This window comes from Ailuropoda melanoleuca, chromosome 8 (genome assembly GCF_002007445.2).
Source record: "Ailuropoda melanoleuca isolate Jingjing chromosome 8, ASM200744v2, whole genome shotgun sequence".
NCBI classification, from domain to species: domain Eukaryota; kingdom Metazoa; phylum Chordata; class Mammalia; order Carnivora; family Ursidae; genus Ailuropoda; species Ailuropoda melanoleuca.
The window spans coordinates 85,521,985-85,536,249 of record NC_048225.1 but is presented as its reverse complement, the minus strand read 5'-3'; the positions used below and the strand labels follow the sequence as shown (position 1 = coordinate 85,536,249).

The 14,265-nt window shown below is 42.6% G+C and overlaps 1 long non-coding RNA gene across 1 annotated transcript; it reads left to right on the top strand.

Annotated features, from left to right (window-relative positions):
• Window positions 1-2,913: 2,913 nt before the first annotated feature.
• Window positions 2,914-12,807, top strand: LOC109491220. The gene is made up of 3 exons (XR_002144562.2): window positions 2,914-3,635; window positions 12,614-12,682; window positions 12,774-12,807. It is a non-coding gene; the product is annotated as an uncharacterized LOC109491220 (long non-coding RNA).
• The last annotated feature ends 1,458 nt before the right edge of the window (window positions 12,808-14,265 follow it).

Genomic DNA, 14,265 nt, shown 5'->3' with positions numbered 1-14,265 from the left:
CCTCCTTACTACCCATCACCGGTCTATCCCATTCCCCTGTCCCCCTCCCCTCTGAGGCCCTCAGTTTGTTTCTCATAGTCCATAGACTCTCATGCTTCATTCCCCCTTCTGATTACCTCCCCTTTCTTTATCCATTTCTTCACCTACCAATCTTCCTAGTTCTTATGTTCCATAGATGAGAGAAATCATATGATAATTGTCTTTCTCTGCTTGACTTATTTCACTTAGCATTATCTCCTCCAGTGCCGTCCATGTTGCAGCAAATGTTGAGAATTCGTTCTTTCTGATAGCTGAGTAATATTCCATTGTATATATGGACCACAGCTTCTTAATCCAGTCATCTGTTGAAGGGCATCTCGGCTCCTTCCATGATTTGGCTATTGTGGACAATGCAGCTATGAACATTGGGGTGCATATGGCCCTTCTCTTTACTACGTCTGTATCTTTGGGGTAAACACCCAGTAGTGCAATGGCTGGGTCATAGGGTAGTTCAATTTTTAACTTTTTAAGGGACCTCCACACTGTTTTCCAGAGTGGCTGTACCAACTTGCATTCCNAGTCCATAGTCTCTCATGTTTCATTCCCCCTTCTGATTACCCCCCTTTTCTTTATCCCTTTCTTCCCCTACCGATCCTCCTAGTTCTTATGTTCCATAGATGAGAGAAATCATATGATAATTGTCTTTCTCTGCTTGACTTATTTCACTTAGCATTATCTCCTCCAGTGCCGTCCATGTTGCTGCAAATGTTGAGAACTCGTTCTTTCTGATAGCTGAGTAGTATTCCATTGTATATACGGACCACAACTTCTTAATCCAGTCATCTGTTGAAGGGCATCTCGGCTCCTTCCATGATTTGGCTATTGTGGACAATGCAGCTATGAACATTGGGGTGCATATGGCCCTTCTCTTTACTACGTCTGTATCTTTGGGGTAAACACCCAGTAGTGCAATGGCTGGGTCATAGGGTAGTTCAATTTTTAACTTTTTAAGGGACCTCCACACTGTTTTCCAGAGTGGCTGTACCAACTTGCCATTCCCACCAACAATGTAGGAGGGATCCCCTTTCTCCACATCCTCTCCAACATTTGTTGTTTCTTGCCTTGTCAATTACTGCCATTCTAACTGGCGTAAGGTGGTATCTTAGTGTGGCTTTAATTTGAATTTCCCTGATGGCTAATGATTTTGAACATTTTTTCATGTGTCTGTTAGCCATTTGTATGTCATCATTGGAAAAGTGTTCATATCTTCTGCCCATTTTATGATTTGTTATACGCAACTAATGAATCATCGAACTTTACATCAAAAACCAGGGACGTACTGTATGGTGACTAACATAATATAATAAAAAATAAAATAAAAAAAAAGAATCCTTCAAGTTCAAATCTGACCAAGCACATATACTCTTTCTCTACAATCACTGAACCCTTCAGTGTTGTGCACATAGTAGGTACTCAAGCTCGCGAGCAAATCCTGACACTGCAACTTCACACACTTCAGGGAATGTGAATCTGAATGAAGAGATCTCCATGTCTGCCGAGGGCACCTGACCTGTTTCCAAAAGGGGCAAACGTTGGATGGTGACAGAGATTCTCTTGATTTGTTTATAGTTAACTGTTTTTTGAATGTTAGCTTGTTTTCTTGGCCTTTTGATAAAGCTAAATATATTGCAAAGGTAAAGTAGGAAATTCCTTTCCCCCAGGCTCTGCTCATTCTTCCAAACTGAGCTGAAAAACTCCATTATTAGCTTTAGCTATGCTTGAAAGAACTTCTCCCTAATATATTGCTTCTAGGGGATGCTGGGAAATTCTTAACACTGGGCAACCAATTCAAAAGATCCAGTGAGAATCAAGTATGAGAATGTCTGAATAAAATTGTTCTCTTGAGCAAACTGGCCTATCAAGAGGACTAAAAACTTAGGTGAATTTTGAATAATCATTAAAGAGGCACCGTTTATAGCTTTTAATTCCTGAGTTTCCTCATCTATAAAACAGGGACAATAAAGAGTGTTATGAGGGGGCGCCTGGGGGACTCAGTCAGTTAAGTGTCTGCGTTCGCTTCAGGTAGTGATCTCAGGGCCCTGGGATCAAGTCCCACGTCGGGCTCCCTGCTCAGCGGGGAGTCTGCTTCTCCCTCTCCCTGTGCGCCTGCTCCTGCGCTCGCTCTCTCTCTCTTACTCTTTCTCAAATCAAAAAATAAATAAAATCTTTAAAACAAAAAAAGAGTGTTATGAGGATTCAATGAGTCATAACATGTAAAAGTGTAGAGGAAAGCCTAACATATAGTCGGTTTTCCATTCCAGATTTCATTATTTTTATTAGCATGATTTTTTTTCTGAACTCATAAAATAAATTTGTACAATAGCAATCTCCTGTCTGCGGGGACCTAGAAACAATACCTACCACTTACTGAGCATTTATTATGTTCTGGGCATTTGACACATATTTAATTTGGTCCTCACAATGGCCCTATGAGAAAGGTGCTAGAAACTAAGGATCAGAGAAATTAAATCTCTTGGCCACACCTGGTAAGGAACGGAGCAGGGACTTGAACTCGGGGCAGAATGACCCAAAGCAAATCTCCCCACCGGAACATGCTGTGGCTCTATGGCATTAAGCACACCGCTCTCTGTATCCCAAGCAAAACTGAACTCAATTAAAAATAAGCCCGTAGGCCAAAGACTTATCTCTGACAGAGGAGATTGTTTGGTGCCTCTCGGAGAATTTCAGCTTAACACCCTGAGATTAGTTAGCCTTGCATCTCCGATCCACGGAGGTCTGCTTAATTCAAGTCACATGTGGGCATTTTCACTCCAATTATAACGTCAGTTCTAAATCTGTTGGTATGTCACAGAGGCACAAGCTGAAACCCAGGAAAGAACTTGAGCTGTTACTGTTCCCGAGCAGAGACGTCCTTGGAAGCTTATCTGAGCAGAAGGCCCATCTGAAACCTTGGAGGTTTGCCCAACCCTGGTTTCCTGTCTAACCGAAAGCAGAGAGGCCCAGACGCGGAGCCAAAAGGTTCACACTTTGTGTGATCGGCAACCTAAATTTGTGGATTGGACCAGAAAGGCCAAGTGCAGCCGGCAGCCGGGGCCCTACAGGCAGAGACGCCACTCCAGTTGGTGCAACAGTACGAGGAAGAACTGACAGAAAGCGTTAGAAACGAAGTAACAATGCAGCAAGGCAAACGGACTTCCTAACTGGCAGAGAAGGGGCGACGGAGCCCCCGGGATTGTTTGTATCAATTCTTCTGCTATCCTTGGCACCCAGAAAGGATCCTTTGCGATCTGTGCTGGGAGCTAGCGTGCCCTGAGCGCCTGCCACATAGGGGATACTACAGCGAGCACCTTACACGTATCATTGTAACAATGAGTGATCATAGCAGACGTGGCGGAAAAGGCCGATGTGCAGCTTCAGGATTTCCATGAGGGTGGCATTCGGGCACAGTCTTTGCTAACAAGGAGCCACCTCTGTGTTTAGAGTTGCTCCATCTCTGGCTTTTTTTAAATCCCAGTACAAGGTCAGCTTGAGTCAAGATGCCTCCTTGCTGCTGAGCTGTGGCCGTGACCACAGGGACAAGCCCATCAGCCGCCCTAGGAAGCAGAACCCCTGATGCCTCCGAGGCCCTCCAGCAGGTATTTCCGGCCACCTCTCGGTGCTGCTTCTTGCTCTGGCTGCACTTGAACCCCACCATCTAACCGAATCTCTCCCCTGGGGAACACCCTCCCTTTGCTTAGCGGAGGCAAGGCGACATCTGTGGGAAGAGAGGGGAACCCTGTCTTCAAGTGTTGTATTCTTAGGAGGGAGGAAGCTTTCTATGATACCCCACAGGAGACACCATGTGTCATAGGCCTCAGTTTGGTCCTATACCCATTTCTAAATCCAACCTCCACAGGAATGTGAGGGCCATGATTATCTTAGACAGAATGGGATCCGCCCGTGAGGCTGAGATGGGGTCAGCCTCCCCAGAATCATGGGAGCCAAGGTCACCACCGGCCTGGACGAAGGTTAGATAGGACGAGTGAGGGCACTGGGTGCTGTACCAGCCTGTGGGGTCCAAGCCGACCTCCACATTTCACAGCTGCAACTGTCCCTACATCTGCCCCAAAGTCCTACTTGCCCCCACGTGTCACCACTGCAGGGCTGGTCCTGCTAGTCCCTCCTTATGTGTCATGTCACTCCCTACCTACTTCTATGACAGCACTTCTGTCTTCTTTTTTTAATAGCTGTCTTCTTTTCACACATCTCTCTTCCAGCTAGACTGTGAGCTCTCTGATTATAGAGGCCATGTTTTATGCAGTTTTGTATTTCCAGCACCTACCATCATGCCTGGAATAAAATAGGTGCTCAGTGAAGGTTGGATTGAAATGATTTCTGAATTTCTTTTATGAAACTCTATGTCAGCCTTACTGAGAAATGGGGGTCAGGGTGCTGGTTTGGTTTAAAAAGTAGAAAAGAAAGGAAAATTACTATTGTTGGTTTGTTATTTTAAAATTGATTTTTAGGGGGTCCTGCTTGGTGCAGTCAGTTGGGCAGCTGCCTTTGGCTTGGGGCATGGTCCCTGGGTCCTGGGATCGAGCCCCGCATCAGGCTCCCTGCTAGATGGGTAGTCTGCTTCTCCCTCTCCCTCTGCTGATCCCCCTGCTTGTGCTCACATTCTCTTTCTCAAATAAATACATAAAATCTTTAAAAAATAATACAATAAAAGATAAAATTAATTTTTAATCCACCTAATTCAAACAAAGGATGTGAGGGAGCAGGGGTGCCGGGTGTAATGTGCTGTGTTTAATGTCACCATTCCTGTGCTCCCCAGAGCACAGGGGAGAGGGTGGGAAGCAGTGATTCAAGCCTCATCTGTCTGTGCTCAATTCAGAAAGACACATTTCCCAACTTGCCCAGGGCTCTGGCAGGGAAGACTCAGATCCCCAAACTCAGGTCATTCTAGTGCAGCAATAACCAGCTGGGTTTTCAGCAACTTGGATGGAGCCATCTGTTTTCCCAGCCCACATAAAACTATGCACAAGAAGGGTGCAAATCAGCAAATCTCCAGCTTGCAGGGGACCTGCTGCGATGTGCCCTCCCTCTGGGTATCACTGAAAGGTAAATCCAGCGCGGGAAGACAGAGGGCCAGCAGCACGCCAAAGAGCTGAGCAAATGCCGGTCTGCGGTCCCTTGTCCCCTTTGGCCTAGAACAGAGCCCATCTGGCCCCGCGGCCACGCGTTCATTGTGCCGGCGCCTGTGTGAGCGGCCCCGCCGAGCCTGCTGAGAGCCCGGAAAATTACCAGCGGCCTCACGCAGTTCCCACCCGGCACCGGGAGCTGGCCGCAGAGGAACCCCCTTCTCCGACGCTCCCGGGCCCTCCGACTGCCTGGGCAAGCCTCGGATTCCCACAGAACGAGCCTGGTGAGCCCAGGTGGTGGGGAACAGAGGGCCTTTTTGTGTCCGGGCCTCGAGAAGGGAGCCCCTTGGCTTTTCCCACATCGCCACCCCCTCCCGCCCCTCAGGGGCTGCAGCCTCTCCTTTCCCGCCCCTCCACATCACAGAAGGGAATTTAGAGCCGGGCTTGGCTCTCCAGCGAAGACAGACGACAGAGGATTCCGCACGGAAAGTGGAGTAAAATGGGGGTGCTGTGAGCCAGCCACCCAGGTGCAGACCGCTCTGGCAGGCCGGCCCAGCGGTGATTTACAAGGGTCTGTCTCTGAGCCATGACGGTTAATTGTCACCGAGTTACAGACTCATCAGCCGGCGAAGAGCCCGGAATTTCAGATGGGTTAATAAACAAAGTGGCACGCATGTAAGGCAGCTGATTCTCTATAAAGAAATGATTGCATTATTTCTTTATTCCTCCCTTCTGGATCCACTGCCCAGGATACACTCTCCTCCACATCTTGGAAGGCACCTGTCCAACAGGACCCTGGGTCCGGGTCGGGGGAGGGGGAGGGTAGGATTACTGGGTTCGTTGGTTTTGATCTAGCAACACAAACCCTTTCACCACGGGGTAGTGCGTTTTTCAAGACTCCTGATTCAGCTCAGAAAGATGCATCTCAACCTGGTCATCTGCTCGACTCGGTGGCGTCCGAGTCTGCACAGAGCCGGTGATGCAGTGTTCACACCGAGAGCGCAGATGACATCACCACTGTCGACGTGTAGAAAGTCTGCGCGCAGTCGGGACCCGAAGCAGGGGCCTAACTGACATCATACACAGGACCAGGGACCTGCTCCTTGCAGCTGGGGCTGAGGGAAAAAGCAACGCGGTGCGGGGGCTTTGAATATAACTTCCTCTTCCAGTTTCTTTTTCTTTGATTTTTTTTTAAATTTTTTAATTTTTTATGCCAAGGCCTCTCCTCTGGCTCCCGAGAAGCAGGAACCTGCTCAGAAAGCATGGTGTTCTTTGGTGGAAACCCCTGCTGGTTCCCGTGCCCCACCGAGGGCTACTCTGTGCCTGCCTTTGTCTTTCCTTGCTGCCTGTGAATTCCCTCTACTCCACAGAACCCCGAGAAGTACACGTTCCTGAAAAAAAACAAAGAATTTAACTTTAGAAATGAAGAGGAAAATGCATTCTCTCAAAAAGCAGAAACTAAGTGAAAGAATACCTGTGCAAGGAAAAAAAATTCTTTTTCTGAACTGTTTAAGAGGAATGATTTCCTCTCTGTTAAGTATTTGAAGATATTTTGCTCTTCAGTGCGATTTCTATGGAAATTTCTTAGTGTGATTGACTGAAAACTCTATCATCTTGAGTCCAAGCTTCTAAGAATTAAAATCGCGCAGAGAAAATGCAGAAAGTAAGTGGGCAGTGTTGACGTTCCCAGCATGGAAACTGGTCAGGCAGACCTCTGAGGAATAATACCTCATAGCAAACTCGATTACTTCCAGCGAACTTTTCCTGCTGGGGGCCAAAGAATAAATATTGTATGTTTTGTGGGCTATGCAGCCTGTGCCTCAACTTTTCAATTCTGTCCTGTAACACAAAGGCAGATATGCAAATGGATGAGTGTGTCTGTGTTCTAATACAACTTTATTTATAAATAAAAATAGGCCACAAACCAGATTTGATTCATAGGTCATGGCTTGCCAATCTCGGCTTTATAGTAAAGCCTTAATAAATTTTCTTCTTAGGCTAACCAGTTAATGGGAGCTTGCAAAACCAAAGCCATTCTGAAGCGATGACACATCCCCACATGAGATGGTAGCCAGCACATAATAATTGGGTCTCTTTCTTCCACTTTCTAACAATAATAATAACTGACAATTTAACAGCTATTTTCAGCGTACAAAGTGCATATTATCTACTTGAACTACGAATGCTGTGAGATAACATCATCACATTGCAGATAATTTTTTATCTTGAATTTTAAGTTTCTGGGAATAATCAGGTAAGTTATCCAGGCCAACCATCCCACTAAAAACAACCAAAAATGCTAAATATAATACAAAAAACATCTGCCTAAAAGCATTCAAAAACTAACACGTTAGAAAGGAGGTACCAGACCTAAATGGAGGGAGATTATTAAGGAAGCACAGAAGCAGCTTTTACCCTGAGACTATTTGCTGATCCCGGCAAAATGGAACTTTCGTTTTGGTGACTTCATGGGGTGAAATGGACAGAAATCAAAACCTAGAGGCTGTATGAGCTACAAAGTCTACCAATAAATCACCCCTTCATTAAAGTTGAACCTCAAAGAAGGAACTCCTAGGGTAAAAGAGAGCCAGAAGCTAAGCAGATTTCCTGCAAATAAGCAGGCGGGTCAAGGACCCTCAAGCCTTGAACTTTGGTTTAAGGCGGTAGTTCCTCCAGACATCTTTCAGAAGCAAATATAAATTCTTTCTGGAAGAAGGTACATCAAATTCATCCTGGGCCTCAAATTACTCCTATAAATGACTTTCCAAGCACAAGAACCTAGCATAGAGTCAAGAAAATTAGGTGCACAATTCAACAAAGCACCATGATGTCAACTAGAACAAATTTGCAAATATTTAGCTAGCAGAATTACCAGATATAGGTTACAGAGCAAGAGTGTTTACTATTCTTAAAGGGGGGTGGGGGAGAACAGGCTTGAGAGCAGAAAGCCATAAAAAAAAAATTGACAGTGTTAATTTTTCTTTAAAGAACCAATGAACTTATAAAAAGGGAAAATGAAATAACCAAAATTTAAAACTTAATAGAAGCTTTTAACAGCCGACTAGATACACCAAAGGAGATTATAAGATATTAGCAACCCCCTTTTTGGAAAAGAGGTGCCCAATATCCCCTTATTAGTAAGTACCCAAAAGTGATAAGTGTATCTTTTTGAAACCCAAAGTCCCAAAAACTTTTCAATCTACGGCTAACTTTGCGGTCCTAGGTGATTGTATGTCTAAGGGAGAGGGGAAAACTCACCTTCTCTTCCCCACATCAAACTGACAATTTTCAATCCAGTTTTGGCACCACATTCTGCCTCCTAACTACAAATTCCTCACCAGGCCACCAGGACATTGATGTCTTTGTCCTATCCAAAAATTTTGATCTTGTGGCCAAATTCACTTGATCTGCCACAGAGGAATTCAAGTTCTTACCCTGAGTTTCAGTTTGCTCTAGATAATGAAACGAAGGGAGAATAGCCTGTTACTGACCAAAGGGCCCTTTTGTTTAATAACCAAACACAAACAAAGTTGAGAATGGGGAAGGGGGAGACAATGAAAAAAGTGCTAATAAATATATTTCTTCATCTAAAACAACTTAAAAGTCCCTACATGTTGGGGCGCCTGTGTGGCTCATTCATTTGAGCATCTGACTCTTGATTTCGGCTTGGGTCATGATCTCAAGGTCCTGGGATCCAGTCCTGTGTTGGGCTCTGTGCTCAGCAGGGAGTCTGCTTGGGATCCTCTCTCTCCCTCACCCTCTACCACTCCCCTCCCCTCCCCTGAGTGCTCTTGCACACTCGCTCTAAAATAAATAAATAAATCTTATAAATAAACATATAAAATAAAATTCTCTACATGAGAATGTTAGTTCCACTGGTAGTCCCACTGCTCAGAGAGAGGGCTGTTCTTCAAACAGTCCTGTATGCTGCGCTTAGCCTGATATTCCTTGGAGCTCCCAAGGTCCCTCAACCCCTTTTGTAACTAACTTCACAGTGATTGAACTCTGCCCAGATGCCTTCACTTGGGTTCTGAGGACTTGACTAATTCAATAGGATTTTTTTTTTTTTTTTGCTTCCTCTGATAGACTTTAGTCCAATTGAAACCTCTGTCCTAATTCTCTGTTATGGTTTTCATGAATTTTAATTCTCCATATATTTTAAGCCCTGCAAGACTATCAATACACATTAGATTTACCATCTATTCTTTCTGTTCTTCATTCCTCCTTGTATTTCTGGAATAACTAGTCTCCTGTCTGAAAAAGTCCCTTCAGCATTTCTCTCAGTGCAGGTCTCCCGGTGATGGATTCTCTGCTCAAGTTTGTCTAGAAAAATGTTTATTTCACTTATACATTCGAAGGGGATTTTCACTGGATAAATAATTCCAGCATGACATTTTTGTTTTTTATTTTTTTTCTTTCAGCACTTTGAAGATGTCATTGCATTGCCTTCTGGCTTTTATTTCTCTTTTGAGAAAATAGCCATCAGTCTGATTCATATTCCCTTAAAAGTAAAGTGTCTATTTTCTCTGTATGCTTTTAAGACTTTGGTTTGCAGAAATTTTACAGTTATGAGCTTAATTGTGGTTTCCTTTGTATTTATCCAGCTTGGAGTTTGTAATGTTTCTTTGATATATTTCATTAATTTTGGAAAAGATCTCAGCTATTATTTTTTCAGATATTGCTTCTGCACTATTATCTCTCCATGCTTTCCGTGACTCCAATTATATGCACGTTGTATCTTTCCTCCATGTTCCATATATTGCTTATGTGACTTGCATTCTTCCTTTTCCTCTCTGTACTTCAATCTGAATATTTTAAATGACCTATCATCCAGTTAACACATCCTCCTTTTTGCTATGTCCAAAAGGCAATTAACACCTTTGTTGAGATTCTAATTTCAGTTATGACATTATTTAGCTGTAGAAATTCCATTTGATCCTTTTACAGACTTCAGTTTTCTGGTAGAATTCTCCCTTTTGACATCTATTTTTCTTGAACATATTAATCAGCTTTTTTTTTAAATCCATGTCTCCTAATCCTAATACCTAGGTTAACTCTGGATTGGCTTCTATTGTCGGTTTTGTTTTTAATTCCGTTTCTTGGTATGTCTAGTAATATTTTATGGAATGTATAACAACGATTTATGGAAAACTGTAGATGTACAGGAAAATGTCATGTTTTTCCAGAGGGGATTTATCCTATCCTCTGACAGACAGCTATAGAAAACCCCAGAGAGTAGGATGATTCAAGCAGTCTGTAATCTTTGTAAGGTTTTGTATACCTCTGGCATGGCAACCAAAAGCCTGGGGTATTTCCTAGACCTCCTCTTCCTTTGCAAATCCTAGGCTCCAGTTTTTATCTCCTCACTCTCATGACACTGCCTCAAACTCTTTTTTTGCTTTTCACATGCTTTCTGCTTGACTTTTTAACCTTTTGCCTGTGCACCTGAAGAATTTAACAAATGCTCCAGGTGAAATCCTCTACACCTCTCCTCTCTGAGTTCGTGGCTCCTTAGGTCCTGTCTGCCTCAGCAGCTCTGAACTCTAATTTGTATCCCTCTAGCTGTGTGAGACTGCTGAAAGCTCAGCTGAATTCTCTGCCTCTTAGCATCCACCTTCTGCCCAAACCTCAGCCTTTCCTTCCACATGAAAAATTGTCAAATTTCCTGAATGTGGCACAAGGAATACTGAACTCACCCTAATGAGCTTCTCTCTTTCTTGGCTCTTAACCCTTCAAGTCCTAGACATTTCGGCTGCTCTTTGATATCTTACAAAAATGTGTCTTCTGTGTTTTATATGGATTTTCAAGGTGTTTTCCATAGGAGACTTGGTCTGTGAGATACTGCATCATAACGAGAAGTAGGATAAGCTTCCTGTAATAGAAACAAAATTTCTATCTCTCTGCTTTCATCTTTCTTCTTTTGTCAGGTACGAGAAAAATTTGGCTCTAGATCCCATCTTAGATACATAAGAATCTTCTTCTGGTACTACTTAAATGTCTTATGGCTTCATTACTTTAGGGCTAAGCCTACCCAGATCAGACTTCTGAATACACCCAGACCTTCAAGTAAGAGAACGTGGCTGTCACATGTTACCTGTGGTGTGGGCTTCTAGTCCAATGTCTGGGAAGACATATTTCCCTCAACCGTGTTTTCAAGTTTTAGGTTAATCTCTACAAATTTCTCAATTTCTCTACTTTAGTGAGGTTCTTCCTGTTGTTCAGAAATGGAATTTTCTTATTTATTCTGCAAACATCTATTTGGCCCCAATAATTTCTTGGTCCTTTCCTTTTTGAGCCTATACTTTTTCTCAAAATGAAGAAAATATGAGACAATTCTATGTAAATCTCTTCACATGCCCATTGCTATCTCTTCCTTTTGTGACTCCTTTAAAAAATATCTTTGAACTATATTTAGAATCCACCCAATGAGGCCCATTTATTACAATCCCATTAGGCATTATTAAATCAATTAAAATATATCATTCGGTAGACATTGTATTGAGCCTAATTTAAAATGCATATGATGGAGCCATAATGGATCACCGTGGTGTCAGATATGGTGGTTCTTCATCTGTTGCTGGTAAAGATGGAACTGTTTCTTAAAAAGTAAAAGCCATCTGCAGCTGCTTTGAAAGTCAATTGACATTTTGTTAATTAGCATTTATTTACAGTAGTTGAATAACAATATCAAACTACAATAAGGAATGAGCAGTTAACATAGAAAAAAAAAGCTGGTGACATTAGGTTTCATCATTTGGCATCTAGTTAAAAACACGTTCTTTCAGAGGTGTAGAAGGGGATTCCTTGAAGTCTGTTTAAATGCAAAATGAACCAGAGAAGGGAATGAGATCCCAGGGAGGTGGGGTCAAGGTGTGGCTCTTGGGTTTTGGAATGGAACAGATGGCCAAACCAGCTGCGAAGTAGCCAGTTGAGCAAAAAGAGAGGATAAGAAGTAAGATAAAATTATTTTCTTATTCAGTGGCTTTTTAACACATGCCAAATCACCACTGGAATTTTGGCAGTCCACAGATTCCAAATGACTCCGGTGACCAAATTAAGATGTCACATTCAGCTCGGGTACTGAACTGCTATCACCCATCTCTGGGCATGAAGCAGGTAGAGAGTGAGGGAAAGAGAGAGGGACCTGATTTTATCGGGAACATTTTGATGTATTTAAATTAGACATGAGGGGGAAAACATGTCCCTAATTCTGATTTTTGGCTCACTTTCTTCCCTCCCAGTGACTCCTAGGAAGTATGAATGTCAAAACTGAAAATGACTAAGATATTTTCATGAAAAGTAGCCAGTGATATATTATCAGGTTTCCAGTTGATCTCAAATGCTGTTAATAAACAAGTAAATCATGATTTCCCCATAATCCACAGAGAAAGCACGTTTGCCTCGGCTGTATATATTCCCTATAATTGGCATCAATGCTAAATGTTCACTGACAAAGGAGAAAAAATAAATTCTTCTGCTCTTTTGTCTCTTAGGTGTGTTCATGGACTTTCTAACCCAGAGATCCGATGTATCTGAACTGTCGTATGAATAAGCAGGACACGGTATAGCTTCTTTCTTCCTTTCTTTCTTTTCTTTTCTTTCTTTTTTTTTTAAGATTGTATTTATTTATTTATTTATTTATTTATTTGCCAGAGAGAGAGACAGAGCACGAGCAGGAAGAGCAACAGGCAGAGGCAGAAACAAGCTCCCCACTGAGCAAGGAGTTCAACGCAGGACTCGATCCCAGGACCCTGGGATCATGACCAGAGCTGAAGGCAGACACCTCACCGACTGAGCCACCCAGGTGTCCCTGGCTTCTTCTTTCTTAAAAATGCTGGCACGCTGGCTTTGCCCCATACTTACAATACTCTAACATTGCTGCCTTCCAAGAGGGCAATCAAACAAAAGCTATTGCCAGTAAACAGCGAATGGTTTCCATGGCGGTGAGCATGCTAACAGGTATGCATTTGCGGAACTAGTGCCATTTTCCCAGTTCACCACAGATTTGTCATGCTCTTCCTCCCCGGCCATGATTCTCACTCCATGAAGTAAGGCGGGTAATTAGTGATGTGGAAGGTTGCTGTCATGCTGGATGGAATCTGCAATTCTGCCTATCTTAGTGCTCATGTACAAATTAGGAAGACAGAGAACATTTGAACAGGAAAAAAATGCATCAACTTTTCCATTCTCTGGCTCACTGCAGCCCAGTGACACTGACAGACTAGCTCTGACTGGGAGTTCAAAACTAGTTTTTTTAAACCACCCTCATTTATTGAAAAGCAATTGATGAGAGACTGGAAAAGCCAGTTGCTTGGACAATTTTCACTCCACTGAAGCCAATGATTGTATCTTAAAAAGAAGTGGTGGCTTTATATTTTAATTATGAATCTCATTCTTAACGGATGTATTCTTAATCTGCCCAGGGACACGTTGGCTCAAGTCAAGTGACCTATTCCTTTTGCTATGCATGCGGAATGCTAATAAATAAAATATTTGTGCTATAAAGTATCTCTTATAAATACCCAACAATTTTCCTAAAGATTTTAGATGGGGAGATTTTTTTAAAATAACCAGCCTAAAGTGCAATATGATGGTGGGACACCACCAAATTTTGTTCCTTGGATCTCCATTTGGTGTTAATACTCTTCAGGTTACCTTTCACCTCAAAGCATGGAAAGGTTTAATTTATTATTATTATTATTATTATTATTATTATTATTATTATTATTAAACATTTCCCTTCCTTACCAAGAGCTTTATGTGGGATCTGAGAGTGTTGAACATGCCTACCTTTATTGTGACACACAGAAGACCACTGGCTTGAAAAATAAATTATCTTTTTCCTACTGAATTATCCACCACTTCATGTTAAGTCAAAATGTGCCAAGCACTTCAACAATAATCTTCTTTAATATAATTGAGTACTTCAACAAACTAGCAAATTAGGCATTATTATTCCCATTTTAGGTATGAGGGAACTGAGGCTCACAGAGGTTAAGAGAGAAGTTCAAAGAGACAAAATGGAAAGCATCTAATGACAGAGAAATCTCATTCTATGATTCCAGTGCTGGTGCTCTTTCTATCACAGAACAATTTACTCATTTTATTAAGACCTTTGGGAAGATAGCTGATATTAAGGTGAGGC